Raw genomic sequence first — 27782 nt, forward strand, 5'->3', positions numbered from 1 at the left:
TGAAAGTCAGCTAGAGACTCATTGCCAAAATAAAGTTTGAACGATGTTAAAACAAGGTAGATTCAGTCTGCACTCTTAATTCCAGCTTTATCTAGGGGGAAATTCTAGTGGTTCTATCATAGATTTTCAATCTTTAAAAAAAAATTTTTTTAATGTTTATTTATTTTTGAGAGAGAGTGACAGACAGACAGGCAGACAGAGTACTAGCCAGGGAGGGGCAGAGAGAGAGGGAGATGCAGACTCTGAAACAGGCTGCAGGCTCTGAGCTGTCAGCACAGAGCCAGATGCGGGGCTCAAACCCACGAACTGTGAGATCATGACCTGAGCTCAAGCTGGACGCTTAACCAACTGAGCCACCCAAGGGCCCCATGTTTTTCAATCTTAAATACATATGAGATCCCTCCTTGGAGAGGTTTGATGAAAAGCTGAGCTGCTGACAAGACAAGGTTACTTTCCTCCGGAGCACTGGTATTTGAGAGCACAGCCTTTAAAGGGGATGTCATCTGATAAGAGGAAATTTTGTAAAACTGGAAATATCTAATCGGGACTCTCAACTGAATGGACAGGCATCCATCCCGTCTCTCCACTGAGTCTTGTTTTTAGAACATAAGCAAATAGACAACCGGCCTGTGGTGAAGCCTAAGATGAATATTATGATTCAGACACCCGTTCCCATGAGTGTGCCCCCCACCCCCAAGGTAAATTCTCCAACACCAACTGGGAGTCCTACAATCCAGTTCAACTCTGACAGCATCTTCCTGGACGAATTCCACAAATTGAAGGCTCTGTTCCCCAAGACTGTCCCTCCCCTTCATATGCCACTCAAAAGTCCAGGCTGTTACCTGTTCTTGTGACCCAGGGGCTACAGATCAGAGGTTCCCACAACACTCCCCATCATTCTTGGGTTTGCTTAATTTGCTGGAGAGGCTCACACAACTAAGGGAAACATTTTACTTACTAGATTACCAGTTTTTTATAATAGGATATAACTCAGGGACAACCAGACGGAAGAAATGCATAGGGCAAGGTGTGGGGAAAACGTGGAACTTCCATGCTCTCTCTGAGGGCACCGATCCCCTCGAATCTCCGTGTGTTCACCAACCTGGGAGCTCGCTGAACCCAGCCCATTAGGGTTTTTAGGGAGGCTCCATTACATAAGCACAATTGATTAAATCATTGGCAGTTGGTGATTAAAATCAATCATCATCCCCTCTCTCCTCCCCAGGAGTCAGGGAGGTGGGACGCAAAGTTCCAACCCTCTAATTACCTGGAGGGTTCCCCTGGCAACCAGCCTCTATCCTTCTGTGATTTAGGGGCTTTCTAAGAGTTGTCTTATTAACATCACAAAAGACACCTTTTTATTGCTCTCAACACTTCGGAAATTCCAAGGATTCTAGGAGCTCCATGCCAGGAACAGGATGAAGACTAAATATGTATTTTTCTTATTATAAATAACAATATCACAAATATTATGTGCTGCCTTGACATCAGAAACTGGGAGAGCCTTAGATGGCCTAACTGCAAGTTCCTCTCCATGCTCTCTGCTCTTGTGGATAAGGCTCACTAGCCAAACAAACCTCCTTGTCAAGAGGACCAGACAAGGTTCCTGCTAATCCCTGAGTAGCAGGTTTTAGTCCCCTGTCACCCCATGATATTATTCAAACAACCCAATCACATCCTCCTGCAGGAACCAGAGGGCACCCACCCTCTTGGTGCTACAATCCAGTGTCCCTCAGTCCCCAGTTGTTCACTCTGATTCCCAAGAGCAGCCTCCTCCTGGCCCTGCATGGCAATCAAAACATGGCCTCCAAGTTACACCCTCAAGTATATTGAAACAGCCTCATCACCTTCTTTGGCTGTCAAAGTCATCCAGACCAGGGTGACATCCAGTGGCTCTTTTGTCCTTATTCTCTCTTCCTGTCATTCTCAACTGAAGAAAGAGGCAGTGGAGGAAGGACCTTTGGGAGTTAGCCTCACCCTCTCCCTGACTTTCACATTCACCATTTTCCTCAGCCTTTGTTTTCTCCTCCCCCACCCTCCAGCTTTGGAGACCCACCTCTGTGTTGCTCTATGTAATCAAAAAGTGTTATCTTCCCTTCGAATTATATCCGTTCTAGTGATAAACGACATTTTTCTCCAACTTTGTTTCTCAAAGCGTGGTGATCAGAGCACCTGCTCTGGAATCGCCTGGACTCCATGAACTGCTGAATTTTGGACCCCATTGAACAGAATCTCTGACAGTGGGTCCAAAAAGGCTGTATTTTTTTTAAGTTTATTTATTTTTGAGAGAGAATGAGAGAGAGAGCAGGGGAGAGGCAGAAAGAAAGGGGGACGGAGGATCTGAAGCCTGTTCTGCATGACAGCAGTGAGCCCAATGTAGGGCTCAAACTCATGAACAGAAGCATGAGATCATGACCTGAGCCAAAGTCAGATGCTCAACAGACTGAACCAACCAGGTGCCCCTTGGGGTTTGTATTTTTAACACACTCCCTTAGTGATGCTGTGGCACCTTTGGACTACTGACCTAGACTTTTTACATCAAAGCAGTGACATCAAAGACCATGTATCACTCATACATCCACCTCCAGTTGCCTTAAGGTGAGACTCAACCAGAGAGCCTGGCTGCACTGGGAACCTGAGACAACAGCTCTGTGCCTTTATTGCTGCCCCTGCATTAATGGGGCACTTTGTGCACCAGTAGGAGATTCTAATGTCCTGTATACTCCCACCTCACAGGTATAGCAGGAGAGACTAAAAATAGACCCCACCTGCACAAAACATTTCAATTGGAGCTGCTTCCTTTTTTTTCCTGATGCTGTGATCCGGGGACACTGCTCTAGAAACATGTATTCTCAAGTACTCTTGCTAGGAAGTGACATATGGGTATGTGTGTGACCTCTTTTTTGTTAAAAACCTGTGTGAGGGGGAAAAAAACAAAACTGCAATTTTAAGTACACCTATTGACATTACATGTAAACTAATTGAGGAAATTACCAAATACTGTGTATATCTTGGCATATTTGGTTTTCTATTTTCTGGGGACATTTAGTTTACTAATCTACATTCAGATTTTAATTACTGATAACAATTCATTCCTTGTTGATCTTACAAGTCATCTGACCCAGAAAGAGCAAGCCAAGTATGGTCTTCATATATATCCAGTTTCAAGGTGTTCCGAAAATCATGTAAATCAATGATTCTGAACCTAATGTGTACGTAAGAATCATCCAGAGAACTAGTATTCATAGTGTCTAAGAGCATTTTGAATACCAACTCTGGTTTTGAATCTCAATTGTGCCAGTTATCAGCGCATAGCCTTGGGCAGTTTATTTACCCTTTCTGTGCCTCAATTTTTCCATTTGTAAAATGGGCATAATAATCTGTACCTCATAGCATTGGTCCAAGAAATTAAATTAAATTAAATTATAAATTAAATACTTTAAGAAAATATCTGTCAAACAACACACACTCAATATGTATTATTATTCAATAAAGGCTACTGGACTGTACTTTCAAACACTTGAAAAGTTTCATCCAAAGCAGATTCTTGGAAAATCTACATTTTAAATAAGTGTTTCTAATAATTCTGGTGCTGGTGGCTCATGGACCAGTTTAAGAGACAGTAATCTACACCAGTGCTCTTAAGAGGGGTGGGCCAGCAAGTAAAAAAAGATAATTCCTTGGGCTTTAGTAGGAAATGTTGGCATTCTATTTCCATTTGTCTTCTTTATCTAAAAATAAGAAATCCTTTTAATGCTATTTAAAATACTGATTGAGGGGCACCTGGGTGGCTCAGTCGGTTGAGTGTCCGACTCTTGATTTTGGCTCAGGTCATGATCTCATAGTTCATGGGTTAGAGTCCCACTTGAGCACAGCACTGACAGCTTGGAGCCTGCTTAGGATTCTCTCTCTCTCTCTCTCTGCCACTCTCCAGACTCTCTTTCTCTCTCTCTCAAAATAAATAAATAAAATTAAAAGAATAAAAATAAAATGAAATCCTAGTTGATCTACCACCCGTGTATGGGATTATGACACAAGACCTCCAAATCAGGATCCACCCAGGCACAACAGGGCAGTGCCATGGTGCTTCAGTTGACTTAGGATGGCCAGTCCCCACCTCAGCACCAGCCACTGTCAGGACCAGGGTCTAGAGTGGAAAGCCCCTCCACCAGGGAAATGGAGCTGGCCGGAAGGGGGACTCATCCCCACTCACCCCTCACCAAGGGCAATGAGCATCTGTGGGGAAGCTGTACTAAACCATTCCTGGAAGATCTGCTTCTGGGTGCAGTTCCGTCCATAGTCCAGGACCTCCCTCACTGTGACCTATTGAAAGTTAGCTCTCCCACACAAGGGGTTCTAAAAAAATAATCATAAATAATAATAAATTTTATTTAAAAGAAGAAAAAATTATTTTTAGAAAAGAAAAATTATTAAAAAAGAAAAGTAACATACTAGTGGATATTGGTCTTATATGGTTTGGATGCCACATGAAAGGCTCAATGAACCCCTTATCAAAGGAATTGGGAGTCCCACAAGGTTAAGCTGATGGTGGACCCACCCAATGGCTTGATTTCAATGCATTGTGATCCATTGCAATTTAATACCACGCTGAATGAGATGACTTTGTAATTTACATTTTTTCATTTTAAAATAGATGTGGCTCAGTCGGTTAAGCGTCTGACTTCGGCTCAGGTCATGATCTCACAGTCTGTGAGTTCAAGCCCTGCATCGGGCTCTGTGCTGACAGCTCAGAGCCTGGAGCCTGTTTTGGATTCTGTGTCTGCCTCTCTCTCTCTCTTGCCCCTCCCCTGCTTCTGCTCTGTCTTTCTCTCTCTCTCTCTCTCAAAATAAATTTTAAAAAATTAAAATATATATATATGCATCCTTATAAAAGGAACAGCTGACTTAAAAAGATTTGTGCTGAGGAGCACCTGGGTGGCTCAGTCTACTTTGACTCAGGTCATATCTCAGGGTTCGTGGGTTCGAGCCCTGCATTGGGCTCTGTGCTGACAGCTCAGAGCCTGGAGCCTGCTTCAGATGTTGTGTCTCCCTCTCTCTCTGCCCCTCCCCTGCTTACTCAAAACAAAATAAACATTATGAAAATTTTGAAAAATAGATTTGTGCTAAAAAATCATATATCAATGATAACGCTAACAACTTCAGCAAAAGTGAAGAATAAGAAAAAGGCGAAGTCGCCATTTGCCTTGGTTTTTATACAATTTCTCTGCCTACCACATCACCAATAAAAGTAATCTTCATGCAGTCTACCCAAAAAGAGGCCCCCAAAAGTGCATTTATCAAGAAGCTACTTGAAATACGAACTACTTCTGCTCTCATTACTGATTATTTCACCCCACATACATATTATGTCTTATATATTAAAGAATGTTACCAGTGCAGTTTAAAACTTTGGAGATCATGAGAATAAGTTTTAGGATTTGAGATTCCTTCTGTCAACCACTAAATTGCCATGTATGGAGATCAACAACAAAAGTAAGCAACTGTCTTAACTTGGGGAAAAAATGACCAGCTTACTAAGAGTCTAGAAGGGCGGTATGCGATCAAAAAGATACCAGATTTTTAGATTCAGTTCCTTCCTTGGAGCATACAATAAAATGAAAGCCAGTTACTCGACCTGAGCCCAATTGCAAATTGGCTTTCCCTTTTGGTTTGTCCTTAAGATGCTTGTATAATAAAGCTGCTTAATGAGAGTTCTGAATATATTTTCTGTGGGCAGAAGTTGGTTTCTTCTTCGCTTTGGGAAATGACTCAAGAAAAGAAAATGTGTGCGGTACAGAAGAGTCAGATAAACATTGATGTGATTGGTGCCTACTGCAGGCCAAATAAAATTTTTGCAGGCCAAGTGGCTTTGAAAGGCATTATTGTGCTGTGTGTAACTGTCTGTAATTATGTCAGAGTCACCCATTCACTTTATACCTAATAGATGCTCATTGTCAAATAAACATCAGCCTTCAGTTGAATAGTGTGTTGGGAAAGGAGTCAAAGAGAATAATTCTTTTGTTACGGTAGAGAAAGTATCATGGACCCACAATGCTCAGACCTCTAGGGAGGACACAGGCTACTTTGGATCTGACCTTTGGTATTTGTATTTTCTGACATTTACTGAGAAGGCAAAAGCACGTGCTGTACTCCTGAACTTCTAAATGGTTATGTATCTTCTGCTCTCTGGTACCACACTAACTACAGCAACCCGCCTATGAAAGTTAAATACTGGTTTGTGGCTCAAATTACAGCCACAAGCCTAAGGCAACAGAGCTTAAAATCGAGTTGAATCGAAGGAAATTGCCATTTTTGGAAACCAGATATGGTCAAAATTTGGCTCTGGAGCCAACTAACCCTGAATTCAGCTTGGGCCTACCAGTGCTGGTGAGTGGTTCTACTCCAGACCAGCACTGCCTGGACCCAAAGCCGGCTCCTAAACTCTTTGAATGTTATACCTTCATTTACCACCCTCATAAATGTAGTATCTCTAAAACCCTGGGTTAAAAACATTGTCACGTGCTAACCTAGTTACTTGAGAAACTTCTGCAAAGAGAAGTTGAATGCTAACTTTTAAGGTCTCTCAAATGGAAGATGTTCATTTTCCAGAAGTGATCTGTGAGAAGCAAGGTCCAGAAGTTTGTGAATTAAAAAAAAAATGAAATTGATATACGAATGCACAGACCACAACTGAACCAAACATGTGAGTGTATTTTCCCCTTCAAAATAGTCTCTGTGGGAACCTATACACTTATTCCCAAGACGAGGTTATTGTTTTGAAATATACTTGGTGCCACTGTTGGCATCATCCTTGTTATCTCATATCCATGCCTCGCAGATCTATTTATCTTGAGGTAGGTGAATGAGCAGCCAGCACTTTATAAACCACATGCTCAATACATTTTAATAGCGGTGACAACACCAAGAGGTACGACCACTTTGTCACAGTTTAAAGCAAGGTTTTCTGCAGCTAAACAATTCTGGGATGAATCCCAGGAGTGTTTACAGATTAGTTACGCAGGATGACGGGGGTTGCAAATATTCACTAGTAAATGGAAAGCCAAGGGGGGATGAGCATGAAAAAAAATATTATGAATGGGATTGGATGTGGGATGAATGGGATGTGGGTAGGTGGTATCTATTCCACACTATTTTCTGAGAAATTTTTAAATTCTGCTCTATGATTTTATGGAAATTCTCTAAACCTTGAACATGTAAGGGCGAAAGCACTTTGATCTGTCAGATCGGTCCTATGTGAGCTTCTGTGTTTGTGGACTTTTTCCTGCCGGGTGGTGTCCACGAGTCGCCCTTCCACAGGAACCTATCCGGCGGCATATCGGCACGCTCTCTCCGGCTTTCTTGCTCATAGGAGATAATCTTGAGAGAGAGAAGATTGACACTTCTTCATTTCCTATCCCTTCAGGAAGTTACAGCCCCCAGTTTGGCCTGTGTTTCAAGGTCCTACTCTCAGTGAGTTGCTGAAAATACGATTCACAGCCTCCCAACAACAACGTCTCTCGTCATGGTGTCTTGGGTGCTCCCCGCCGAGTTAGTAGTTGACTCGGGGTACAGTGTCATAGCTTTTTAGAGTGTTCCTTAACCACAACCACCTATTTTAGTTGATCAGCCATGCAAATGCCTGTAAATGTCATGATTCCATCTTCCAGATACCCTCAAATTAAGCCTGATCCAATGAGACTTTATATGGCTGGAGTTTTTTTGATCTGGAGTAGAGAGGCTGATACATGTTCCTGACAAAATTGTGCTCCTGGAGATTCTCCTGCGTTCCTGATCTTACAGACCAGCAGTCCCTCAATGTCCTGCCCACCCAACAGAGTCATCTGATTATTGGAAACAAGAAAGGCAGGAATAAGATAGTGAGCCAGGAAATGTGCCAAGACTATCACCTCATTCGTTGTAAAACAACCAGCACTGTGGCCACACTTATTAATGGGGTGTCTTCCGTAGAGCTGTTATCTGGTGAGCATGTTTTAAAAAAAGAAGAAGAGAAGTTAAGGATAACGCACGCCACAACCCACGAAGTTTGGGGGAAGGACAGTGACGCGAAGAGGCTGGGGAGGGGTGACAGGTGCGGGCACAATATTCTGAGTCAGGAGCTGGCACAGCCTGAGTTGGAGCAGGGCTGCTCCCCATTGCTGGCAGGCCCCCTTGGATTCAAGACTGGCTCCAGATTTTCCACGGATTCTGGCCAACAAAAATGCCCATCTCACGTGGTCCAACTTAAGGCTAAGCTCTGTTGCCTGCAGTTTGTCTTTGGCGCCCCTCGGTGATCCAGCTATTTCCCCCTTACACCCAACCCTCTTCAGGGCCCCAGCCAGTTGCGTGGCTTCTCGCTGGAGCCCCCATCTTGCACCGTCTTGAGCTCCGTTTCCTCTCCCTGCCTCAAAATCCAAGGTTCTCCAGTTAGAGGTCACATCTGCCTGTGGCTGAGGCTTCACGCATCACACAGCTTCTCCCCGCCCCCATCACAATTTGACCCAATGAGATTCACAGTAAGAGAATTTTAATTGGAGTAGAATTTTAATTACAGCAAAGAGGACACCTTTGGGTAGATCTGCGGTGACGGGGGCATCTTTCTCGGACCCCAATTCTAATCACGGCCAGGTGGCCATCGACCTCATCTAGACATACCACAGCATTTTCCTCAGCACTTCTTTTGGTGATAATGAAGCTGGAGAATATATTGCACTGTTTTCCAGGCCACACTCTCGATGGGTCTATTTTTGTGGCTCATTTGGCAATGGCTTTAAATAGTGTACCTTAAATGGCATTTTGACATCAGGGAGTTTACCTTTGAGATAATTTCCCCAGCTTTGGGGCCGTTCTTTGGCTCAAGATATATGCTGTTATGATATTGCAATCTACTGGGATAAAAATAACTCATGATGTCAAACCCTCAGCCCAGGAGTACTGCCCTCACGAGATAATCTGCCAGGAGGAGAAGCAGGGTGGGCCAGGCCCAGAGCCTCCGCGGAGACAAAAATAGAGTGCTAATGGCCTTCAGTGGCAAGGAAGAGAGTGGGAAGTGGACAGAGAGATTTATAAAGAAAAACGGTTCTGAGCATCTGCTAAGTCCCCATTCTCTTCCCTCCGGTCTATTCCTGTCTTCTCTTTCCACCGCGCAGGCAGCTCCTCAAAATAAAGAGCCTTGCTCCTGCCTGCCCTGGCCTCCAACCGAGCTCGGAAGGAGGCAGGCCATGAATGATGATTGTCTGTGTCTGGAGTTTTAATTGAAAAACATTCCCTGAAATGGAAAGACACACAGAGGAAGTGATCTCATCGTCAGTGATTTTGGCAACTTTCAGTTTGGTTTCTCCGCCGTGGAACTCAGTGCAGCAGCGCCCCTCAGTGGCCGCACCCCAGAACTGCAGGGAGGCTGACTGCCCTGTGAATGAGCTCTAAGACCAGGACGCGGGTCTGGGAGGCAAAATTCCCAGCGGGAATCAGAAAGGCTAACACTTCTCTCCTTGGGCCAGCTGGGAGTAGCTTCTCCACATATTACAGTTTTTAACCCAGGAGGAGCGGCCACCCGCTGTGATGGGTATATAGGAGAAAGGTGAGAAAATTAAATGCTGCACATGAATTTGGAACTTCTGTCCAGAAACGGAGAAACAAGATGATAATTGTATTACCTTCCACTCAAGATTCTTGTGAAGCGAAGCTTATTTGGAAAAATACATTAATATGCTTATGTGTGCTCCCAGTGTGTGATTCTACCTACAAATGCATACTAATCATTGTAATCAATCACTCAAGGCCTTAAAGCAAACTCATTCATCAAAATCCAAGCTTTCTTCTTCATTTTGGGAAAAGAAAAAAAAACCACTCCTATCTATAAATCCGAACTCACAGAAGCAAAAGAAGAGATTGTGAGTCTGTCTGTTGTGGAGGAGACAGAGATAAAAGTTCTCAAGGCTCTCTGTCCTCGTATTTTCACTCCATATCTGTGATGCACCCACAAGAATAATATTTTATTTCTCTCCTTAGTATCCAAGTGATAAACCTCTCAGAATGCAAGCAAAGGATTTTATGCATTTCACGAGTCAAGAGATTTGATTCCAAATCTGGATCTATCTAACCAAAGAATTTGTCTGCTTCTCAGAGGACTAAGAGGAAGGGATTCCTGTCAAGGAGGTGAAGGAAACATTTAACAGCTATGTCTTCAACCCTGCCCAGTCACAAGACCAAAGTGTTGAAGCTTCTGGAGGTTAAAGAGGAGCCTGCTAGAGAAAATGCTAAGATAGGCCAAGTGGCTTCCAAAACAAGGCCTCTCAAGGTGGCGCCCGATGTGGTTCCCAATGTCCCAGCCTTGTAGGTTTTGAAACACGGTTTGTCAGTTTCCCAGGCGTGGTCTCACTCCTGGGGACAGATTTACCTTAGTGACATGGGAGAGACTGATCTATAACCTAAAACTCCAAATATACAGTGAGAAATAAAACTTCCCAATGGACAACACATTCTTTCTTGCTAATAAACATCTCTTCTTATAGAAAAGGCACATGGGAAGGTGAATTATGATTGGAAGGTGGTTTGGTAATCATGGAATCAAAGCATGCGGGCAGGAGAGGAAATGGTATCATCTGAATGGCTAACATCCCTGCTCTGTAATAACCGGGCTCACCTATGGTGACCGGGCTCAGGCTGGCTCTATGATGCCTGCTGTCTTGGGCTGGGCTCCCCAGATGCAGGCAGACTCTGAGACAAAAAAAATGTATATAAAAGTGATAGAATGTGCTTCCAGAAAAAACTGGTAGGTGAGTAGGGAAATGGGACAAGAATGCAAGTGGGGATGCCTGGCTGGCTCAGGGAGCAGACCATGTGACTCTTGATCTCTGGTTGTGAGTTCAAGCCCCATGTTAGGTGGAGAGATTAGTTAAAAATAAAATCTTAAAAAAAAAAAAATAAGCTAGGCAAACGTGAGTTATCACGCAAAATCCCCAGGCACTTAAGTTGGGCTCAGTACCACAGGAGAACTCTGGACACAGCGTAGTTCCCACGTCAAAATGTCCCATTCAGGGGTAAGGGAGTTGGAATACTTTTATTTTTAACAGTTTATTTATTTTTGAGAGAGAGACAGAATGCGAGCAGGAGAGGGGCAGAGAGAGAGGGAAACACAGAATCTGAAGAAGGTTCCAGGCTCCCAGCTATCAGCACCGAGCCTGACAGGGGGTTCAAACCCACGATCGGTGAGACCATGACCTGAGCCGAAGTCGGCTGCTTAACCAACTGAGCCACCCAGGCGCCCCCTTTTTTAAAAATATATATTTATTTTTGAGAGAGAGAGTGCACGAGCAGGGAGGTGCAGAGAACGAGGGGGACAGAGGATCCAAAACGGGCTCACTAACAGCAGAGAGCCCCAAGCTCTCACCCGTGGGCTCGAACGAATGAACCGAGAGATCATGACTTAAGCTGAAGTCAACCAACTGAACCACCCAGGCACCCCCGGGAGTTGGAGTACTTCTGCTCCCACAGTCATCGGGTTAGAGCTGCCCACAGGGGCAGGTGAAGCAGGTTCTGGCAACCTGAACACAGGTCAGCACTGGCCTCAGGTCAGCACTTGAGACAAAGAGGTGCAGGCACCGGCTGTTGGAAGCAAAAGCACACAGGCAGACCAACTGCACTAAAATGGAAAGGAATCCCTGGGGGTGTCTGTGGGGCACTGGCATGGTCAGCCGGAAGACCAGCGCACCTTCCCCGGGAATGTTCTGGGCTGTGTCCCAGGCTTACTGTCTACCACCTTTCAGTTCTGAGCACCTCCTAAGGGGTAGTCTTTTCACCAGCTCTGTCCCGATCTCTGAACTTGGGTGTCCATAATCCACTCTTTTAATCAAATAGAACTTAGAGTGACTCTGTTTACATACAGTTGTGCTTGACTTCTGCATGTCCACACTTCCTTATTTTGTTCTCAGAGGAAAACCAGATTTTTCACCCACATACATATGGCCTACATTGCATAGGTGGGGATGGGAAGGATTAGGAGCCATACACCGTGTAGTTGGTCAAGCACCGTGTGGGGCCGGAATTGTGGCACTGGAGGGTGAAAGCCATTTAAATGAAGCTACACTGTTACTGTATCCAAGTTTTCTCTACAGACTCTAAATATTTTATCTTCGACTTTGATAGACTGCAGAGGAAATCATCCCCGGGAGAATGGCCATGCATGAACAGGGTTAATGAGGTGGAAAATACCCCACAAAGACCCTGTGTGTCCAAGGTCTTGGAACCCTACACAAACAGACTCAGACTTGCCAAACTCCTTCTTCCCTCAGCCTTGGAAAGGGAGCCCAGCCTTATACGTAACATTTTATTCAGCCCTTTTGCTTTCCCCATGCACACATTTTCCACCCCCCACTCCAGCCCACCCCCACTGTATCGTTGCCTCACTCCTTACCCCTCTTTCAGTGTAGAATTCTATTATTTTAGGTCCAGGGGAAAGTTCTCCTCACGTAGTTAAAGAAGCTGTTCTTTATATAAAAGGGCAAAATTCCTTCTCAGCCGAGATATTTCTAATACTCTTTGGTGAGGGTCTAATGTGGAAGATTATCTAAATCAACCATGGGTGAATTTCCATCCAGCTTGCAGGATACAAAGGACAACACCGCGATCTGAGCTGGTTATCCTAAGATCCGATGTTGCTTTGATTCCGATGGAAGGTGAAATAAGGAGGGGAAGGCAGCCACAAAAAAAGGGTTCCACATCTTGAAGGTGGATGAAAATACTGCCGGAGAGGACAACATTCCCATACACAGCCCTGCTGAGCTGTAGCAAGGTCTCGGTACTCTGTTCCGCTTCACCAGGTAACAGGAAACTCAGAGGCATCGCCTAGAATGTGCAGCTTCCAGACTCGCTCTAGCACCCGGGAGCTCTAGCACCCCAGGGGTCAAGCAGAGGGGGGGGGGGGCTTCCCTGCTTGTGCACTTCATCGCGATGGCTCTGGGCCCAAGAGAAGTAACCGGAGAAGACGTTCGAGCTTTCCCCGGTGTTATCCAGGGTGCCTTTGGGAGAGGGCAGCGACCAGCAAGGGCCACTCACGCGCCAGTCAATGAAAATGCTCCTTAATCAGGATTTGTAAGTCATGATGGGGTTCAGCCTGAGACTTGGTTTCCATAATTGGTAGACTGCTTTAAAAAACACTTTTACTGGGATGCCTGGGTGGCTCAGTCAGTTAAGTGTCTGACTTCAGCTCAGGTCATGATCTCCCAGTTCGTGGGTTCAAGCCCTGCCTCAGGCTCCGTGCTGAGAGCTCAGAGCCTGGAGCCTGCTTCGCATTCTGTGTCTCCCTCTCTCTCTGCCCCTCCCCGGTTTGGGCTCTGTCTCTCTCTCAAAAACAAAATAAACATTTTACAAAATAAATAAATAAATAATAAAAATAAAATAAATTAAAAAACCCTTTTACTAACATCGTATGTCTGTGTGTTGTGGTCAGTGCCCTGGCAGTCTGGCAAATAGAGCAGCCAGTTGGGCTGACTGGTGATAACATGAATTCAGAGTTCAGGGTGAGGCCTCTAGTCCAGCAAAGTGTGACACCCCCCAAAACCCTGAGCTGTAGTGGGCATAGGCGCCTCCAACCCATGGGCTCACACGCCATTTTCTGCATGGCTACAGTGTTGGGGAGTTTTCTACCTGGAATGCCTTCACCCCCTCTCCCTCACCCATTCTTTTCCATACGCCATCTTGGAGTCTAGAATTCCTTTAAGATATTTAACATTCAACACAAACGCTCAGCCCCGCCACAGTTCCCCGGCTGCATACCTTTTCATCCCTGTGCCCGTCATAACTTGGCATTATCTTCTGTGGAATTTGTTTTTTTTTTTTTTCTATTATGTAGGTGCCTTCAGTTAATCTCATTTATTACCTCAGCATCTATGTAAGTACCTTTCTGTGCTTTGTTTTCTTCATCTATAAGTTGGGGACCATAATAACAGCCCTTGCCTCAGTGGGCCGCCATCATGATTACCTGAGTTAATACATGTGAGGTACCAGAACAATCCAGACACACCATAAGTGCTCAAAAAGGTTAGCAACGGTGATGAGAATGTTTATTGTTGTCATCATAACCTGATATAGTCTCAGTAAATATTTTGGAGTGAATGAATAGGGCAAAAATAATTAGTAATTACCCAGGAACATCGATGACTTGAAAACCCGACCGGTCCTATGTCTCAGACTCCTCTAAGGAGTGTTTGTCACACCGGTTCATCCAGAGAGTCTGGGTTGTGTTTTGTTAGGCTTGTGTAATGACTTCCAAAGGCTTCCATGTCTGTAAGATAAAATCCCACATCAAGTTAAATAGGAGAGACCTGAAGATATTGAATTCTTCTCAGAAGGAAAGGAAGTTGCCATTAGTTTTATCGCTATTGGCTCAGAATAATAGCGGTTTCTGCTGCCATGGATGAATCTTAAATTGCCTAAATTTGAGAGTCTGGAAAATGATAAAGAGGCTTATTCCTCAATTATAACACTGGTTGTGTAAGCCCCGGAGACCTGGAACTTCCTGAAATATTTTTAAAGAGCTGACCATGATTGGTAGCCACCACTGATGCATTCAGCTTGCATGATATTGCGTGTTTCTAGTGATTTTTTTTTTACATTATTCTATGTGATATGTTTTCTCTCCCTCTAAAAACGGTAGTCAGTTCTTAAAAGGAGCTCAACCATTTGCATTGTATCCATTCTCTCTTGTACCCATTCTTTCATAAAACGTGACAAAGCAATGGATTTCGAGTTCTACTAAGAGGATCACTTGAGGACTTTGCTGCAAATGCACATGTCACAGCCCATCCCCAGGCTTTGAGGCTCAGTGACTCTGCCCAGAAATATGCATTTTGAAGAAGACCCTTAAGTTATTTTAAAGCAGGCATCCTCTGGTCCCTGTGTTTAGAAACACTATAGACACATAAGAATATATAGGTCTCTAGATAGATAGACTAGACATTTTCTATAGACACATAAGAATATATAGGTCTCTAGATAGATAGATGATAGATAGATAATGACAGTTGGAACCAAGTTCTTTAGAGAAAAATAGGGGCACCTTGGTGGCTCAGTCCGTTGAACATCCGACTCCGGCTCAGGTCATGATCTCGAAGGTCGTGGATTCAAGCCCCGCGTCAGGCTCTGTGGTGACAGCTCACAGCCTGGAGCCCGCTTCGGATTCAGTGTCTCCTCTTCTCTCTACCCCTCCCCCATACATGCCCTTGTGCTCCCCCCGCCCTCTGTCTCTCTCTCTCAAAAATAAACATTAAAAAAATTTTTAAGGAAAAAGAAAGAAAGTTACAGGAGAGAACGCATGACAGTTGAGAGGGTTATGCAGAGTGATAGGAAGTCTCTCTGAAAATGGGCATGTGTGGAGAGACCTGAAGGTGTGAGGGGCAGCCCCACCTCCGCGCCCAGCTGCGTGGGAAAAGAGAGGCAGCGAGGAAACCGGGCGATGAGGGCCTGACGTGGGTGTGTTCTTCCAGGGATGAAGAGGCCCGTGTGGCTGGGGTGGTAGGCAGGCAGGACGGTAACAGACGTAGAATCAGAGAGGCCTCAGGGACCGGCTCGTGACAGGCTTTGTAGGCAACAGGTGGGACTTTGGTTCTTATTCTGAGCAGGATGGAAAGCCACACAGGAGGATCTGAGCCACGGAGAGACGCGACAAGAGATGTTTAAGGGAATGCAGACGTGGAGGGAATGCAGATGAATGCCAAGACGCCGGGGGCGGGATCCCACTGCCTAGGAGAAGTCGCGCAAAAGCCACCAAGCATTTTGGTCTTCTTATCGGAAATCAAAAGATACAAACTTCCAGCTGTAAGAGAAAAAAAGGTGCGACATGATGCCTGTAGCTAACACTGCTGTATGACATGCAGGGAAGTTGTTAGGAGAGTAAATCCTAAGAGTTCTCCTCCCAAGAACACTTTTTCTTTCTTCTTGACTTTTCGGAGTGTCTGTAGGAGATGACAGGTGTTGGCTGAAACCGTGGTAATCATGTCACAACATACGTTAATCAGACTGTCATGTTGTATGTTTTAAACGTATACAGTGATGTATGCCAATTGTTTCTCAATCAAACTGGGGGAGGGGAGCACAAAAGAAGTAAGTCAAGGAAGGAAAATGTAATACAGTAAAACCTCGGATTGCGAGGAACTTGTTCTGCGAGTTTTCCACAAGACAAGCAAACATTTCTGATCAATTTTAACTTGATAGATGGGCAGTGTCTTCCAATACCAGCACTATGTGACACGGAACATCACGTGATCACAACTGAGTCAGTGGTTCTTGTATTTGATTTGACATACGAGCGCTTTGGATTACAAGCATGTTTCCAGAACAAATTATGCTCACAAAGTAAGGTTTTGAAATGAAGGGAAATGAAAAGCTCCAGAAGACACACATCAGAGGATACTGAGTGAGGATTCACAGCACCACAAGCAACTTTTTTTTTTAATTCACTGTGGACTTTTTTAAGCCAAAAAACACCCTGAAACTCCCCCCATGCCAACCTTCCTCTTGAATGGGACAGATTCTGGGTTAATTGTGTGGCAACTACAAACAAGGCAGTGACTGGACAGCAGAAGAGTCACCACCCAACTCTGCCCCGCATTCAGCCTCCTCTAACCGAGGCTGGGTTTGTTCGGCCATCAGGGCCCAATGGGCTACAAAATCTGCATAGAAATGTGCCCCAGAATCTTCTATTTTCTTCTTCTCTTCTTTTGCCTCACATGTTTCTTACTCCTTTCTTCCTCTTCCTGCTCACAAGTCTGAGAAATAGTCTGAAATAACTGTGCACGCTCCTCTTAAAAATTCTAAGCAATGCTTAAAAGTACAAAAAAAAAAGTTTGAAATAAAAGGCATCACATAGAAACAATCACTATTAACAAAAAGTAAACTGATAGACATTTGCACAAATTCGGTGGCTTCAAACAACAGAAATGTGTTATCTTACGGTCCCGTAGGCCGTCTGAGACCGGGCTCACTAGGTTAAAATCAAGGTGTCGGCAGGGTTATATTCCTTTCTGGAGGCTCCAGGAAGGAATCTGTTTCCTTGTCTTTTCCAGCTTCCAGCCCCTTCTTCCACCTTCAAAATCAACACTGTAGCATCTCTCTGATCCTGCTTCTGTGACCATGTATTTTTCTCTGATTGTAGCTGATAAACGTTCTCCACTTCTGAGGATTCATTATCCACTGAGCCCATCCAGATTAATCCAGAACAAACTCCACGTTCCAAGTTCCTTAACCTTAGTCATATCTGCACAGTCCTTTTTGCCACATAAGGTAACAAATTCACAAGTTCTGGGGATCCTAATCCCCATGAACACTTTGGGGGGAAGGGAAGTCATTATTCTGTCTACTAGATAGATAAAATGCTTTTACAAAAATACAATATATGTTATTTTTTCAAACATGTTTAGTTTAACCTAAATTAACAAATTTCATAATGAATTCTTGCAGTGAGAAACCTCTAGTCATATTGTGATAAGTTAAAATGACAGATGTAATTATAGAAAGATAGATTGGAAACTTAGATCAAGGTCCAAAACGCTGCACCTCAACAAAACAAGGTATTGTTCAAAGTCCATGTAGTGTTAAAGTAAGCATACGTAGGGTTTCCTTATTTTGAAATATTGACTAATTGGCATTCTCTGTAATCTCTGGGTCCTACCATCCCCTCCATCACCACCCCCAAAATTTGTAAGCTCATCTAGTTATAGTTTTTGAGTTTCCAAACATTAGGCCTGATGGGAATGGATGAAGGACATCCCTTTCATCTTCTCAATCCCTGCCACCATGATGGGAGGAAGCTCTATTAGTCATGTGACATGGCCCACTGGAAGAATTGAAAGCCCTGGCTGCCAGCCCAGTGTGAGCTCCCAACCAGAGCCAGCATCAACTGGCAGCCAGTGGAGTGTAGACATGTGGGACCTTCCAGATACTCCAGGGCTCCAGTCAACATAATGTGAAACAGAAGAGCTACCTAGTCAACCCGCAAAATTGTGAGGAACTACATGTTACTGTTAATTTATGCCACTGTTTAGATGTGGTCTGTCAGCAATTAAATCAATCAAATGGTGTGAAGATGCTGGTAGAAACAAAGCCTTAGATGAACGTGGAGGAATGAGCTGTGTGCCGTGGCCCAGCTTGGTATGTGACAGACACTATCTCATGTCTGCTCACACCACAGTTGTTCCTATCATCCAGGGGGATCACTATAACGCCAACATGAACTTTGCTGGGGACAGAAAACTGTAACTGTTGTGAAATTCACCCTACAAATCTTCAAAGGAAGCAGTAGAATGGGGGCGGCCCAAAACACCTTTGCCCCTCCAGCCAAGTGCAGTTGGCAGCAAGGATAACTCCCGCTTTTGCTGGATCACACTTTAGGGTGATCTCTGGTTGTCATACATGAGCTGTCTGAAAACGCCATTATGGGGGCGCCTGGGTAGCTCAGTCGCTGAACCATCTGGCTCTTGATTTTGCTCAGGTCATGATCTCACCATTTGTGAATTTAAGCCCCATGTCAGTCTCTGTGCTTACAGCTTACAGCCTGGAGCCTGCTTTGGATTCTGTGTTTCCCTCTCTCTCAGCCCCTGCTTTGCTCAAACACTCTCTCTCTCTCTCTCTCTCAAAAATAAAATAAGCATTAAAAAAATAAAATGCCATTATGGATATTCCCTGCGGTGACATTTTCACCAGCTCTCTTGGTGGCCCTGTGCTCTTTCCTAGATTTCTCCATGGATGAGCCTGGAGATCCTCCTGAGTGAGGAGAAGAGTCACATCCAAAGGTTCACTTATAATAACAGTTTAGCCACAGTGACTGAAGCCCACGTTTCCATGACCGCTTTGGAGAAAAACAAGATTTGTGAGAATAAGCGGGGGCAACACGAAACATATCTGAAGAGTATGATAGAGAGAAAGGTCAATACCTCTATCATGGTCGCAAGGATGTCCAGCAGGAAAATTATGCAGGACCTCTACATGCCTAGATGGTCCTCGAGTTCTCCACAACCATGGTCAGTTCCAATCGTCAACCGTCAGATGGCGGGCACTCCCTCAGCCCACCTCGCCTCTCCCCAGTTGCACAGCCCTGCACGTCCCCATGAGGTCCCGGGACGTAGTATCTCACTGCAGAATGTGATCTTTCAGCCCCTGAGATCAGCTCTCACAGGGGCAGAGCCTGAGGAGGCTTTGGATTACTCCTAACTCAGAAATTGAATCCTTTTATGAGTTTAATCTTGGACACGGTCATTTACCATAAAACACAGGAGACCCAGTATAGGAGCACTCATTGATAGAACAAGCTGCAGCGGGAATATCAGGGTGGGCAGGGCAGCCCTCTTGGCATTAACCTAAAACTGAGCCACATTCTGGATGGTGTAGGTCTGCCTTATACAGAGACAGCCCAAAGGGCCTCCATTCCCAGCAACCTATTGTGTATTTCAGGGGAGAAAGCTATGGGATTTGTGACCCCCAGGACCAGTGGATGGAACCTGCCTTCCCAGGACAACTTCTGCATCCAGTCTGTGTTGTATTTCCACTATGACCCTAGACTAGATCCCTGGAATGCTGCCAGGAGGCTGTGGCTCCCTCCTGGGTCTCTGCAAGCTTCCAGACAGTGTCTAGGGTGAGGGGTGTGGGAGGAGGGAGGCCAGAACTCTCAGCCTGTTGCTTAGCAGCACAGGGGAAGCCGTGACCCTGCCTCCAAACAAGGCTGTGCCCTTTAGGTGCCTGAGCCACATGTGGAAGAAAATATGCAAAACTATTCAGGTTTTAATGCATCTAAATGTCTGACCTGTGACCTGTGTAAAAAGCAAAGGCTGTTCTAACACTGGCTATTTTTCTGTTAAAGTCTGCTACCTTGTTAAAGTGGAATTTTCCCTAGATTACAGTTAAATTTTAGTCACCTGTAGGAAATTTAAATTCTAATTGGGGTAAATAGGTTGTGCAATAATTGTAGTAAAATAATATGCCCATTATAATTTTTTTTTGAACGGTCCCCCAAAACAGACTTTTTCTCGTAGGGAGAGGAGCAAAGGTAGTGGGCAATTCTTTGTGAAAGTTTGAAACGCATGTGTGCTGTGTGGACACCAGTGAAAATAAAATGAAATGGAGTGGAGGAGTGAGTAGGTGAGGGAGTCCAGGGCCCTGTGGCCGCTCGGGAAGAGTGGACGCCGTGCTGGCTGGAGGACAGAGGAGCCGCCCCTGGCCCACCTGACCTGTGGTCTCGGGAACTCTGTCACCAGGTCCCCCCGGCAATACCAGGAGACTTGTGCAAACCTCCAGCCTGGAGCAAATGCCGGCCCCAGGCACAGGGATGGTTAAGAGGGGAGAGAGAAAGGAGGAAAACCAGCCACGGCCACGGCCATGATCATGGAGCAGGCGCTTCCTGCCAGACCCTGGTTCTTCAGTGTCAACCACTCTTAGCCCTGGTGACACATCCCCAGGGCGGTGAGACTTCCCCACTCCGGCATCTGTCTGTCTAGCCATTGGCAGCAATGATCAGAGGCCCCCAAAACTCTTCAGGTGCTTGGGAAGAACTCCGTTCCCGGGCCCACCCCTCGAGCTTCATTAACGACCACCCTCTCTCTCTGGAGATGGTCTAGCGAGTGGCCAGAAGAGAACTGTTTAGAGCCTGAGCTGCTGCCCCAGCATTTTCCAGTAGGACCACCCTGCTCACAGCGAGTCTGGAGTTTAGAGAAGGACCCGAGTTTAAGATTCCTGCCCCAAGACCCCGCTTTGCTTCTCCAGGGGCACCTTTTACAATAGCCACTTAGAGTCGAGCCCTCAAAAAGTTAGTGACCTCCATCCCAGCCACCTTATGAGTTTTGGCCACCCCGCCCGCTGTCTCCTGCTCAGGACCTGGGACGGAGGACTGCCCTTCACCGGCCCCCTGAGCCCTTCTGTTGCTGGGATCTGTAAGTAACAAATCTTATGACTCTCCTTCCTCCGTGTGGATGTATTAAAACTGCACTTTCAGTCCAATGACCCCCCGGGGATTTTACTTCCCCAGAGTGGGAGTTCGGATGCCGAGGGAGCTTCCTGCCGACCCCATGTCATGTGGGTGGCTTGTGTGTTCTCACTCTGCAGGGCATAATCTGCAATATGCTTAATTTAACACATCAGCTACAGGACCCCAACCCTTGAAGGCATCTCCCGGTGCATCCTCCCCCTGTAGAGTCGGTCTCCACAAAGGCCTGGACTCCCTGCCGACCCCCACAACCAGGGCCTTTGCAAAGCTGCTCTCCTGACCTCACCTTCCTTTAGTTTCAGCTTTTGATCCGCTTCTGCCACACCCTTTGGGATCAGGGTCAGTCTGAGGCCAAATCCCTGTATCCTCCACTGACTGTCTGAAACGTCCCTTTACTATCTGCCCCTAGGCCACCGCCTCCTGCAAACCCGCTCAAGGGGCTCCTTGCATCTGCCTTGCAGGGGGAGCAAGCACCCTCCTTGCCCCAAGAGCAACTCCAGACCCTTAGCCCTGTCCCCTCTGAGATTCTCCCATCCTTTGCCCACCACCACTGCCCTTCTTTGCCGCAGCCCTTTCCAGAACTCTGAGCTGCCCTCCCTGTCGCTTCCTCATGAGGCAGCTCCTTCCCTGGTGGCTCCTCAGTGCCATGCTCATCAGCATTCAGGGTGGGTTTGTGTCCACAGTTGGCCTGGTCCCTTCCTCCCTCCTGTCCTCTCCCCCAGTGACCTGTGGCCCACCTCCCGGCCTCTCTTTCCATCAAGCCCGCAGGGTCTCACCTCAGCCGCCATCCCTCCACTTTCCAACCACCTCCTTCTTCCCTCTGACTCACTTGGTCTCCTATCCTGGCTTCAAGACCTCTTTGACCTTTTGTTGGCATTTCCTCTTTCACTTGGTCTCCAGAGCTCTTGGATCGAAGTGGGATAGATCTGGACACCTGGAAAAGTTCCGAAGTCGTGGATGTGGACTTGTTGGTGTGGGGGATGGAAAGTGGTGGGCGATGAAGGAGAGAGCTGAGGAAGGGGTCAGAGAAGGTGTGCTCAGGTTGTGATGGGATTAAGACCAGCTTGTCTGGATTATAGGTTGAAGTGACGGGAGAAAACTCAGTTACAATCTTGAAAAAGCTCGACACCATCAGACTAACTGCTGAGCTCAAGCTCCAATTCACGCCTGAAGCATTCTCTGACTAGTCCAGTCTCCCGGGCATTCTTGGTGCGCTCAGAGTCCTGCATTTATTATCTGACGTAGGTCAAGTACTGCGCTGAGCACTGGTGTAAGCCAAAGGAGACGTGGTTCCTGCTATCAAGGTAACTAACCATCTATCAGAAATAATAGCTCAAAGTCATTAATATTATCAGAGAGGTATGTGTTGGAGCCATGAGAGCAAAAAAGCTCATCTACATCTACGTCAGGAAGTTTTCGTGGAGGAAGACACACGTTAGCTGAGTTTTGAGGGGAAAGAGGAATATGCTGGACAGGCCAAACCTCAGAGTGCTTGCAACACTCACCCCTCATCCTGATGGAAGCTGCCTCCTCCCCATGGCCCTGCTATTGCAAAGATCAGTATCACAGTGCCTCACCCCCACCCCCTCGCCAGTGCCCGGCAGCCACGGGGAGTTTGCACCCTTGCCACACGGCCTGGTTCAGGAAGACCAACCAGATGACGGTTCTAAAGTATTGGACATGATAAGTGCACAGAGAGAGACTCAGCAGAGGTGTCAGAAGCTTTGAAGGTGCCATGAGATGGAGGCTAGGCAATGATGGGCTATAACCCCTAGAGAACCGCAGGTATGAAGAAGCAGAAATCCACATGCCGAAGGAGCCAGCAGGCAGAGAAGGGAATGGACAGAGAAGAGCAGAGATGCCACAAGGGAGACCCGAGCCCCTGGGGGACATAGGACCAGGCGGGGACCTGGTATTGTCATCCTTGCCTTTCTGTTCCAGCTTCGGTCCCCATATATTCTTCCAAAAAAATCCATTTTTCTTAAGCCTTAATATGACCCCCAAAATATAGTTTCAAGTATACCCCAATGAAAAATTTTGTGTGTGTGCACAAGGAAACATGTCAAATGATGCTCACTGGAAAAAATGTAGATAACAGTTAACAGAGGAATAAATAATTAATTGTGATGTATTTATGTGTTGGACCAGGATTCTGAAGTCAGAAGAGCGAACAAGTTGTCTAGATAGATTAATGACAGGTAGACATAAATATGTATATACACATACGGATACATCATACACATGACACATATATTGACAGGGATAGGTTCTACATTATAATGACAAAATAAGAAATCTCACTTAAAGGGTGCCTGGGTGGCTCAGTTGGTTAGGCGTCTGACTTCAGCTCAGGTCGTGAACTTGTGGTTGGTGAGTTCGAGCCCTGTGTCGGGCTCTGTGCGGGCAGCTCGGAGCCTGGAGCCTGCTTCAGATTCTGTGTCTCCCTCTCTCGCTCTGCCCCTCCCCCATTCGCACTCTGTCTCTCTCTTTCTCTTTCTCTCTCCCTTTCAAAAATAAATAAACTGGGGCGCCTGGGTGGCGCAGTCGGTTAAGCATCCGACTTCAGCCAGGTCACGATCTCGCGGTCCGTGAGTTCGAGCCCCGCGTCAGGCTCTGGGCTGATGGCTCAGAGCCTGGAGCCTGTTTCCGATTCTGTGTCTCCCTCTCTCTCTGCCCCTCCCCCGTTCATGCTCTGTCTCTCTCTGTCCCAAAAATAAATAAACGTTGAAAAAAAAAAAAATAAATAAATAAATAAACTTAAAAATATATATAATAAAATAAAAATAAATTAAAAATCTCATTTAAGAGGGGTGCCTGGTTGGCTCAACAGGTTGAGTGTCTGATTCTTGAATTCAGCTTAGGTCATGATCCCAGCATCGGGGGCTTGAGCCCCACATGACGCTCTTCGTTGGCCATGGAGCCTGCTGAAAATTCTCTCTCTCTCCCTCTGCCCCTCACCCCACTTGTGCACTCTCTCTCTTTTAAATAAAATAAAAAATAAATAAATAAAAATCCCATTTAAAATACACATAATACCATTTCTATAAATTTAAAACAACAGCATACATGCTGCCTGCTCTGGACACATGTATGTACATACAACTGTAATAAAAATTCATTTGAAGGTTATAATCTAAATTCAACATAGTAGTTGCCTCAAAAGATAATGGACTCATTTGAGAAAAAGAAATATTTGTTAACTCTATAAGGTTTAACTCATTCAATGACTTACTAAGAATTGAATCAAATGTGACCAATAGTCAAAATGATTAATTCGTTTATTTTTAATGTTTTTTTAAAGCTAAGAAAACGACCAGGGTGCAAGTGAACAGAAAGGAAACGAAGAAAGTATAATCATCTGGACGATGAGGTCAGAAGCAAGAGCACAGACGTGAGAGGAAGGGTGGATGGGATTAATAGATACATCAAACAGAAAGAAAACAGTCTGTGGGACTCAGTGAGGGGGAGAAATCTGATCTGGCTCCGAGCTTTCTGGCTGTACTGATTACAGAAGATACGACACGGAGCAGATTCAGGGAGGAAGCTGATTAATCTGGCTTTGGACACGCTAAGTGTGAAGGCTCCTGTTTCCTCTATGTGGGACACATCCAGCCTAGAAACAGAGACTGGAAATCATTTGCATCAAAATTGCAGCTGAAGCCGTGGAACATGGGTGGCCCAGGGAGAGTACGTAGAGTGACAAGAACAGGTGCCAAAGGATGGAACCTTGCACTAAAAATGGACCAGAGGTGGCCAAAAAAAAAGGAGTCGGTGAGGTTCGTGATGAGAGATAGTACACAACCTGCCAGAATGGTTTTCCCGAGGCCCAGGAAGGCAGGCCCCTTAAAGGGAGTGCTCAACCGTGAGGAATGCCACAAAGAAACATGAATACATTTATGCCGTTTGGAGGTGCCAGGAGATGAGCCACAGTATCTCTTTCTTTGGCCAATCTTAGCCAATGACCTTTAGAACTCCCTTCTTTGCGTGGCTACACAAACATACGTAGTGTAAAGACCTAGGACCTAAGAATGAAGGGGTTGAGGTGAAGCTGTTCCTTGTACATGTCCAGTCCTTCTTTTCTTCGGTTCAGGACATTCTTATGACATTTTATGACTTTACCTTCATTGATGATGCTATTCTAAACTTCTTCTTTGAGTACTGGGGTGTTATGGGGTGAATTGTTTTCCCCCCAATTCACGTTGAAGCCCTAACTCCCACTAACACAGAATGTAACTGTATTTGGACCTGGGGTCTTTGAAGAGGTAATTACATTAAAATGAGGTCATTGGGGGGACCCTAATCCAGTCTTGCTGGGGTCCTTATAAAAAAAGGTGATTAGGACCCAGAGAGACACCAAGAAGAGAAAAGACCACCTGAGGACACAGGGAGAAGGTGGCCATCTGCAAACCAAGAAGAGAGGCGTCAGGAGAAACCAACCCATTGATATCTTGATCTTGGACTTCCAGCTTCTAGAACTGAGAGAAAATGAATTTCTGTTGTGTAAGCCACGTAATCTGTGGTATTTTGTTATGTCAGCCCTGGCACGCTCTTTCAGAAACAAAACAGCCATGCCTGCCTTCCTGTGTCTGTTATAGTGTGTGTACTAAAGGGAGGTCTCTTTGCACACAACGAGGCTATAGCACCGTTGCATTCTCTAAAACCAAAGGAAACAGGGTAGGGAATAAGGTCAGAAAGACAACACAGAAGTAGACTATGTAGATCATTTGAAGAACATCTCTGTTGTGGGGCGCCTGGATGACTCAGTCGGTTAAGTTAAGCATCCGTCTTTGGCTCTGGTCATGATCTTGTGGTTTGTGAGTTCGAGCCCCGTGTCAGACTCTGTGCTGACAGCTCGGAGCCCGGAGTCTGCTTCAGATTCTGTGTCTCCCTCTCTCTCTCTTCCCCTCCCTTACTCATGCTCTGTCTCTCTCTCTCTCAAAAAATAAATAAGCATTAAAAAAAAAAAGGAAGAACATCTCTGTTGAAAAAATTTTTTAAGTCACAAAGTGTTAGATAGCCAATGGGCACATTACTAGATGTTCAACATCACTAATTATTAGGAAAATGAAAATCAAAACCACAATGGGATACCACCTCACAAAGGTTAGAATGGTTGCTGTCAAAAAGACAAAAATAACAGTGTTGATGAAGGTGTGGAGAAAAAGTAACCCTCGTTTATTGTTGGTGGGAATGTAAATTGGTACATCTACAGTGGAAAACAGTATGGAGTTCCCTCAAAAAATTAAGAGTAAAGTTAGCATATGACCCAGCTATTCCACTTCTGGATATTTATCCAAAGAATACAAAAACACTAATTTGAAAATATTTATGCATGCTTATGTTCATTGCAGCATTATTTACATTAGATATGTATGGAAATAATCTAAGTGTCCATTGATTTATGGATGGGTAAAGAGGATATAATAGATAAATAGATAGATAGAGATAGAGAGCGTTATATAATGGAATATTATTCAGCCATAAAGAATAAAATCTTTCCACTTACAACAACATCGATGGACCTTGAGGATATCGTGCCCTGTGAAATAAGTCAGACAGAAAAAGATAAACATTATATGATTTCATTCACATATGGAACCTAAAAACACAAAACAAACAAAAACCAAACAATACAATGCCAAAACAAACTCATAGATACATAGAACATACTGATGGTTATGAGAAGGGGACCATCTGGTGATGGTTACCAGAAGGGAAGGCGGTGGGGGGGGTGGTGGGCAAAATGGGTGAAGGGAGTCAATTGTATGGTGACGAATGGTAACTAGATTTTGCGTCATGATCACTTTGTAGTACATCCAGTCGAATTACAATGCTGTATACCTACAACGTATATAATGTTATATACCAATTTTACCTCAATAAAAATGATACCTGGAACAAGAACCATTCAGATCTGAAAAAAAAATAAAATAAACAATGAAATTACAACATCTTGGCTTGATAAAAACTCCTGGAAAAAAAAAAACAGCAAGCACAAATACCCAATTGATTCTGTTGATTTTTTTTTTTTTAATTTTTTTTTCAACGTTTATTTATTTTTGGGACAGAGAGAGACAGAGCATGAACGGGGGAGGGGCAGAGAGAGAGAGAGACACAGAATTGGAAACAGGCTCCAGGCTCCGAACCATTAGCCCAGAGCCCGACGCGGGGCTCGAACTCACGGACCGCGAGATCGTGACCTGGCTGAAGTCGGACGCTTAACCGACTGCGCCACCCAGGCGCCCCAGATTCTGTTGATTTTAAATGACACCCATCCTTGGTGCCTCTTCAGAAAAGTGAACAAGGGGAAATGACGCAAACCTGGAAAGCCAGGCAGCAGAGTTTTAATGATATCCTGCCGGGAGACTGTAAAGGTGTGTTGGGGGCACGCATAACTTTATTTATGTTGAGAGAGAAAGAGAGAGAGAGAGCACAAGTGGGGGAGAGGCAGAGAGGGAGGGTTGACTCTGCGCTGTCAGCACAGAGCCCGATGCAGGGCTTGAACTCACAAACCACGAGATTATGACCCAAGCTGAAGTTGGATGCTTAACTGAGCCACCCAGGTGCCCCAAGCATGAATAACTTTGAATAATGTGTGACTTGAACAGGGTCAAGAAAGGGATAGAGAGTAGGTGTGGGGAGAACAGCAGAGGACATTCCCACTCTCTGCTCCCAGCCATGCCTTCCTGCCTCTTACCTCCTGTCACGTCAGTGCTCCCGGGGAATGTGGGCGAGAGGAGCCCCTGCCCCCAGCTCCATACTTTACTACAGTTCTGCCTCTCCTCAGCCCACCTTTTCACCATTGGACAAGGAA

Source organism: Prionailurus bengalensis, chromosome B4, assembly GCF_016509475.1.
Source record: "Prionailurus bengalensis isolate Pbe53 chromosome B4, Fcat_Pben_1.1_paternal_pri, whole genome shotgun sequence".
Classification (NCBI taxonomy): domain Eukaryota; kingdom Metazoa; phylum Chordata; class Mammalia; order Carnivora; family Felidae; genus Prionailurus; species Prionailurus bengalensis.